Here is a 7,904-nt window from a genome sequence, read left to right on the forward strand (position 1 = left end):
ACCCAGCCGTCTCTCAATCCCCTTTCCCCTCCTCTCATCCTCCCCCGATGCCCCCTCTCGACCGTGACTCCCAACCCCATCCCTCTCTCCTCCATTGACAGCTGATGGTCATTCTCTCTACCAGAGGGGTCAGTGTTGTCATTGTCAGTTTGTGTGGTCTATCAGCAGATGACCACTGCTGGTCAATCAGGCTGGTCTCATAGACTGGACATTACATAGTAAAGGAACATCTGGGACACTCAAATTAGTATGATATGTTACTTTTGGTTTATTTCTGTTATGTGTCACATGTTATGTAACATGTCTGTGGAACTTGTTCAGTTTATGTCTCAGTTGTTGAATCTTGTTATGTTCATACAAATATTTACACATGTTAAGTTTGCTGAAAATAAACGCAGTTGACAGTGAGAGGACATTTTTTCAAATCAAAGTTTATTTGTTACTTGTGCTGAATACAACCTTACAGTGAAATGCTTACTTGCAGACTCTAACCAATAGTGCAAAAAAGGTATTAGGTGAACAGTAGGTAGGTAAAGAAATAAAACAACAGTAAAAAGACAGGCTATATACAGTAGTGAGGCTACATACATACATCGGTTAGTCAGTCTGATTGAGGTAGTATGTACATGTAGATATGGTTAAAGTGACTGCATATATAATGAACAGAGAGTAGCAGTAGCGTAAAAGAGAGGTTTGGCGGGTGGTGGGACACAATGCAAATAGTCTGGGTAGCCATTTAATGACCTGTTCAGGAGTCTTATGGCTTGGGGGTACAAACTGTTGAAGCCTTTTTGTCCCGGTACCACTTGCCATGCGGTAGTAGAGAGAACAGTCTATGACTGGGGTGGCTGGGGTCTTTGACCATTTTTAGGGCCTTCCTCTGACACCGCCTGGTGTAGAGGTCCTGGATGGCAGGCAGCTTAGCCCCAGTGATGTACTGCGCCGTACGCACCACCCTCTGTAGTGCCTTGCGGTCAGACGCCGAGCAGTTGCCATACCAGGCAGTGATGCAACCAGTCAGGATGCTCTCGATGTTGCAGCTGTAGAACCTTTTGAGGATCTCAGGACCCATGCCAAATCTTTTTAGTTTCCTGAAGGGGAATAGGCTTTGTCGTGCCCTCTTCATGACTGTCTTGGTGTGTTTGGACCATTCTAGTTTGTTGTTGATGTGGACACCAAGGAACTTGAAGCTCTCCACCTGTCCACTACAGCCCCGTCGATGAGAATGGGAACGTGCTCGGTCCTCCTTTTCCCGTAGTCCAAAATAATCTCCTTAGTCTTGGTTACGTTGAGGGATAGGTTGTTATTCTGGCACCACCCGGCCAGGTCTCTGACGACCTCCCTATAGGCTGTCTCGTCGTTGTGCCTACCACTGTTGTGTCGTCTGCAAACATAATAATGGTGTTGGAGTCGAGCCTGGCCATGCAGTCATGGGTAAACAGGGAGTACAGGAGGGGACTGAGCACACCCCCCTGGGGAGCTCCAGTGTTGAGGATCAGCGTGGCAGATGTGTTGCTACCTACCCTCACCACCTGGGGGTGGCCCGTCAGGAAGTCCAGGATCCAGTTGCAGAGGGAGGTGTTTAGTCCCAGGATCCTTAACTTAGTGATGAGCTTTGAGGGTACTATGGTGTTGAACGCCGAGCTGGAGTCAATGAATAGCATTCTCACGTAAGTGTTCCTTTTGTCCAGGTGGGAAAGGGCAGTGTGGAGTGCAATAGAAATTGCATCATCTGTGGATCTGTTTGGGCGATATGCAAATTGGAGTGGGTCTAGGGTTTCTGGGACAATGGTGTTGATGTGAGCCATTACCAACCTTTCAAAGCACTTCATGGCAACGGATGTGAGTGCTACGGGTCTGTAGTCATTTAGGCAGTTTGCCTTTGTGTTCTTGGGCACAGGGACTATGGTGGTCTACTTGAAACATGTAGGTATTACAGACTTAATCAGGGACATGTTAAAAATGTCAGTGAAGACACCTGCCATTTGGTCAGCATATGCCCAGAGTACACGTCCTGGTAATCCGTCTGGCCCCGCAGCCTTGTGTATGTTGACCTGTTTAAAGGTCTTACTCACGTCAGCTACGGAGAGCGTGATCACACAGTCGCCTGGAACAGCTGATGCTCTCATGCATGCCTCAATGTTGCTTGCCTCAAAGCTGAGTTTAAAATATCTTTGTTTTTTTTACAGGTTTTTGGCTACATATACATACATGTTACATACACATTTTACATACATGGTACCATTTTGGCCCTGTCCGGGGGTGTCCTCGGATGGGGCCACAGTGTCTCCTGACCCCTCCTGTCTCAGCCTCCAGTATTTATGCTGCAGTAGTTTGTGTTGGGGGGCTAAGGTCAGTTTGTTATATCTGGAGTACCTCTCCTGTCCTATTCGGTGTCCTGTGTGAATCTAAGTGTGCGTTCTCTAATTCTCTCTTTCTCTCTCTCGGAGGACCTGAGCCCTAGGACCATGCCCCAGGACTACCTGACATGATGACTCCTTGCTGTCCCCAGTCCACCTGACCGTGCTGCTTCTCCAGTTTCAACTGTTCTGCCTTATTATTATACGACCATGCTGGTCAGTTATGAACATTTGAACATCTTGGCCATGTTCTGTTATAATCTCCACCCGGCACAGCCAGAAGAGGACTGGCAACCCCACATAGCCTGGTTCCTCTCTAGGTTTCTTCCTAGGTTTTGGCCTTTCTAGGGAGTTTTTCCTAGCCACCGTGCTTCTACACCTGCATTGCTTGCTGTTTGGGGTTTTAGGCTGGGTTTCTGTACAGCACTTTGAGATATTAGCTGATGTACGAAGGGCTATATAAATAAATTTGATTTGATTTGATTTCATACCTTTATATAAAGCAATCACATAACAATAATACATTACCAAACATAAGCTCTTTAATCCCAGCCCTCACCATAGACCACCCCTCAGCCTCTCTCAGCCCATCCCACCTATCACCATAGACCACCCCTCAGCCTCTCTCAGCCCATCCCACCTATCACTATAGACCACCCCTCAGCCTTTCTCAGCCCATCCCACCTATCACCATAGACCACCCCTCAGCCTCTCTCAGCCCATCCCACCTATCACCATAGACCAACCCTCAGCCACTCTCAGCCCATCCCACCTATCACCATAGACCAACCCTCAGCCTCTCTCAGCCCATCCCACCTCTCACCATAGACCAACCCTCAGCCACTCTCAGCCCATCCCACCTATCACCATAGACAACCCCCAGCCTCTCTCAGCCCATCCCACCTATCACCATAGACCACCCCTCAGCCTCTCTCAGCTCATCCCACCTATCACCATAGACCACCCCTCAGCCTCTCTCAGCCCATCCCACCTATCACCATAGACCACCCCTCAGCCTCTCTCAGCCCATCCCACTATCACCATAGATCACCCCTCAGCCTCTCTCAGCCCATCCCACCTATCACCATAGACCACCCCTCAGCCTCTCTCAGCCCATCCCACCTATCACCATAGACCACCCCCAGCCTCTCTCAGCCCATCCCACCTATCACCATAGACCACCCCCAGCCCCTCAGCCTCTCTCAGCCCATCCCACCTATCACCATAGACCACCCCTCAGCCTCTCTCAGCCCATCCCACCTATCACCATAGACCACCCCCAGCCTCTCTCAGCCCATCCCACCTATCACCATAGACCACCCCCATCTATCACCAGACCACCCCCAGCCTCTCTCAGCCCATCCCACCTATCACCATAGACCACCCCTCAGCCTCTCTCAGCCCATCCCACCTATCACCATAGACCATCCCCCTCAGCTTCTCTCAGCCCATCCCACCTATCACCATAGACCACCCCTCAGCCTCTCTCAGCTCATCCCACCTATCACCATAGACCACCCCTCAGCCTCTCTCAGCCCATCCCACCTATCACCATAGACCACCCCTCAGCCTCTCTCAGCCCATCCCACCTATCACCATAGACCAGCCCCTCAGCCTCTCTCAGCCCATCCCACCTATCACCATAGACCACCCCTCAGCCTCTCTCAGACCATCCCACCTATCACCATAGACCACCCTCATTTGGTTTCCATGTGCCATATATTTTTCAATTGTGCTGTGATGTTTTACAAAATGTTTGAACCATTCTAATCATATTTTATCCACAGGTTGTGAGCTTAAGATGAAAACCTTTCGTATGAGTATTATTATATTATTTATTGACTATGGCTTTCCAAATCGCCCAACGTTGCTATTTGTAAGGTTAATTTTAATTGCATGTTGTGATTTTTTAAACCATTCCTGAACCTGTGACCAGAAACAAGATACATCGTGTCAATACCAGAATAAATTAACTGATTCTGTCTCTTCGCAGCAAAATATACAGAGCTGAGATTGTTGTATGCCCCATATACAGTGGGGGGGAAAGTATTTAGTCAACCACCAATTGTGCAAGTTCTCCCACTTAAAAAGATGAGAGAGGCCTGTAATTTTCATCATAGGTACACTTCAACTATGACAGACAAAATGAGGAAAACAAAATTCAGAAAATCACATTGTAGGATTCTTTATGAATTTATTTGCAAATGATGGTGGAAAATAAGTATTTGGTCACCTACAAACAAGCAAAATTTCTGTCTCTCACAGACCAGTAACTTCTCCTTTAAGAGGCTCCTCTGTCCTCCACTCGTTACCTGTATTAATGGCACCTGTTTGAACTTGTTATCAGTATAAAAGACACCTGTCCACAACCTCAAACAGTCACACTCCAATCTCCACTATGGCCAAGACCAAAGAGCTGTCAAAGGACACCAGAAACAAAATTGTAGACCTGCACCAGGCTGGGAAGACTGAATCTGCAATAGGTAAGCAGCTTGGTTTGAAGAAATCAACTGTGGAAGCAATTATTAGGTAATGGAAGACATACAAGACCACTGATAATCTCCCTCGATCTGGGGCTCCACGCAAGATCTCACCCCGTGTGGTCAAAATGATCACAAGAATGGTGAGCAAAAATCCCAGAACCACACGGGGGGACCTAGTGAATGACCTGCAGAGAGCTGGGACCAAAGTAACAAAGCCTACCATCAGTAACACACTACGCCGCCAGGGACTCAAATCCTGCAGTGCCAGACGTGTCCCCCTGCTTAAGCCAGTACATGTCCAGGCCCGTCTGAAGTTTGCTAGAGAGCATTTGGATGATCCAGAAGAATATTGGGAGAATGTCATATGGTCAGATGAAACCAAAATATAACTTTTTGGTAAAAACTCAACTCGTCGTGTTTGGAGGACAAAGAATGCTGAGTTGCATCCAAAGAACACCATACCTACTGTGAAGCATGGGGGTGGAAACATCATGTTTTGGGGATGTTTTTCTGCAAAGGGACCAGGACGACTGATCCGTGTAAAGGAAAGAGTGAATGGGGCCATGTATTGTGAGATTTTGAGTGAAAACCTCCTTCCATCAGCAAGGGCATTGAAGATGAAACGTGGCTGGGTCTTTCAGCATGACAATGATCCCAAACACACAGCCCGGGCAATGAAGGAGTGACTTCGTAAGAAGCATTTCAAGGTCCTGGAGTGGCCTACCCAGTCTCCAGATCTCAACCCCATAGAAAATCTGTGTTGCCCAGCAACAGGCCCAAAACATCACTGCTCTAGAGGAGATCTGCATTGGAGGAATGGGCCAAAATACCAGCAACAGTGTGTGAAAACCTTGTGAAGACTTACAGAAAACGTTTGACCTCTGTCATTGCCAACAAAGGGTATATAACAAAGTATTGAGATAAACTTTTGTTATTGACCAAATACTTATTTTCCACCATAATTTGCTAATCAATTCATTATAAATCCTACAATGTGATTTTTTTTTCTCATTTTGTCTGTCATAGTTGAAGTGTACCTATGATGAAAATTACAGGCCTCTCTCATCTTTAAGTGGGAGAACTTACACAATTCGTGGCTGACTAAATACTTTTTTAAATACTTAATAATTGTATATAATAATTTAAATTGAAAAACTCTAAGTGTTGAATCAAGAGTAGTTTTTTGTACCAGTTCATAAACCATATGCCATGGAATTGGTACAAAAGTTCCTCCTATTTATGTTGCACCCTGTATGGCGCAACTGTCAACATTTGTCCTCAGATGAAACTGGTATATTATTCTATTTATGCCAGTTCCTTTCAGCCAATTTGTATCTTTAATATATGGCAGGCAAACAAGTTCCCTACCTTCTCCGTTTTCCACTTGCCTCCTCCAGTTTTGTGGTAGTGCTGCAATCAATTGGTTGTAAGTTTGGATTGAGCAGATATGCAGTTATCGAAAATATATGGTAATGTGACAACTCCTCCGTTTCTATTTATAACAAGAACAAATATAATACCATATTTAAACTTTTTTCCATAAAGAATGTTTTTTTTATTAATCAGTATATTTGAATTTAATCATAACATTTGTTGTAATATTTGCTCTATCTTTTCTGGAGGATAAAACTGAAATTGTATGGCTTGTGTAACGGTATTCGTCGTCGGAAGACGAGGAATCATCGGACCAAAGCGCAGCGTGGTAAGTGTTCATGCTTACTTTATTCAAACTCAACACTAACAACAAAATAACAAAGGGAATCACCGAAACAGTCCTGAAAGGTGCAAAACACTAAACAGAAAATAACTACCCACAAAAACCCTGTGGGAAAAAGCTACCTAAGTATGGTTCCCAATCAGAGACAATAATAGACAACTGTCCCTGATTGAGAACCATACCCGGCCAAAACAAAGAAATACAAAAACATAGAAAAAGGAACGTAGAATGCCCACCCAAATCACACCCTGACCAAACCAAAATAGAGACGTAAAAAGCTCTAAGGTCAGGGCGTGACAGCTTGTTTAAGAAAGGGCGATACTTTAAAGTATTTTCAATTAGTCGGAAATGAGAAGTTGTAATCTGCATAAAGGCAAAAAGGCCATTTTAACAAAGGATGAGCCTTTCTTAATAATCTACTTGAAAACCATTTTGGGTTTGTCATATTAATTTTAATTCATAAAATATCATACAAATTGTAATTTGTAATATATCATACAAAATGGATGATGGACATTCACAAATGAATACATACCATACCTGTCACGTTGGCATAAATGATTCGGGAGACAGATACAGGAACGCGTAATAAGGTTTTTTATTAAGCCCCAAATTATGGCGTGCCGTGTAAAGGCACGGGGACGAAGACCAAACAAACACGAAACAAAAACACAGGGTTGAAACCCAAACAAAAGAGTGAGGAGTACCTTAAATAAATAACACAAGCGCACAATAATTAACACACTGGACAAGACCCGTAATCATCTGCGCAATCCACAATGGCATGAAGGCCAAAACACACAGCACAAGTACTCACACGCACCAACGGACATAGTAACAATAATCGACAGCCCAATGGAAACCAAAGGGCAAACTTATACAAGTACTAATCAGTGGGAATAGGGGACAGGTGTGCGTAATGAAAGTTCCGGAGGGATCCGTGACAATACCAAACATAACATATCATACTAATTTCAGTGGCCCGGATTTTCATTTACTATGTTACGCCTACCCCTCAGTCCAAGTTGCAGGTCTATAGGATTAGGACAGGACCAGGCGTACAGGATATTCAGCCTCATATTCTATACATGGATCGGGAGAGGACAACCATGATGTCATAGACTAAAGCGATGTTCCTCTGCTGCTCTTTTGGTTTGCCAGATTGTTATCTTATGCCGATTTAGTGAACTCTCAAGTGTTTGTTGCAATGTAAGTGGTCCACAAAGAAGGAACAGCAATATCATGTCCGGTCCCGCATGGCCCAAGGTTGAGAGACACTGGAACAAGGAAAAGCTCTTATCCAGTTCCACTCACCAGTACAGGAATAGTCTCCGGAGAATGTTG

This window comes from Oncorhynchus tshawytscha, unplaced genomic scaffold (genome assembly GCF_018296145.1).
Source record: "Oncorhynchus tshawytscha isolate Ot180627B unplaced genomic scaffold, Otsh_v2.0 Un_contig_27_pilon_pilon, whole genome shotgun sequence".
Taxonomy (NCBI): domain Eukaryota; kingdom Metazoa; phylum Chordata; class Actinopteri; order Salmoniformes; family Salmonidae; genus Oncorhynchus; species Oncorhynchus tshawytscha.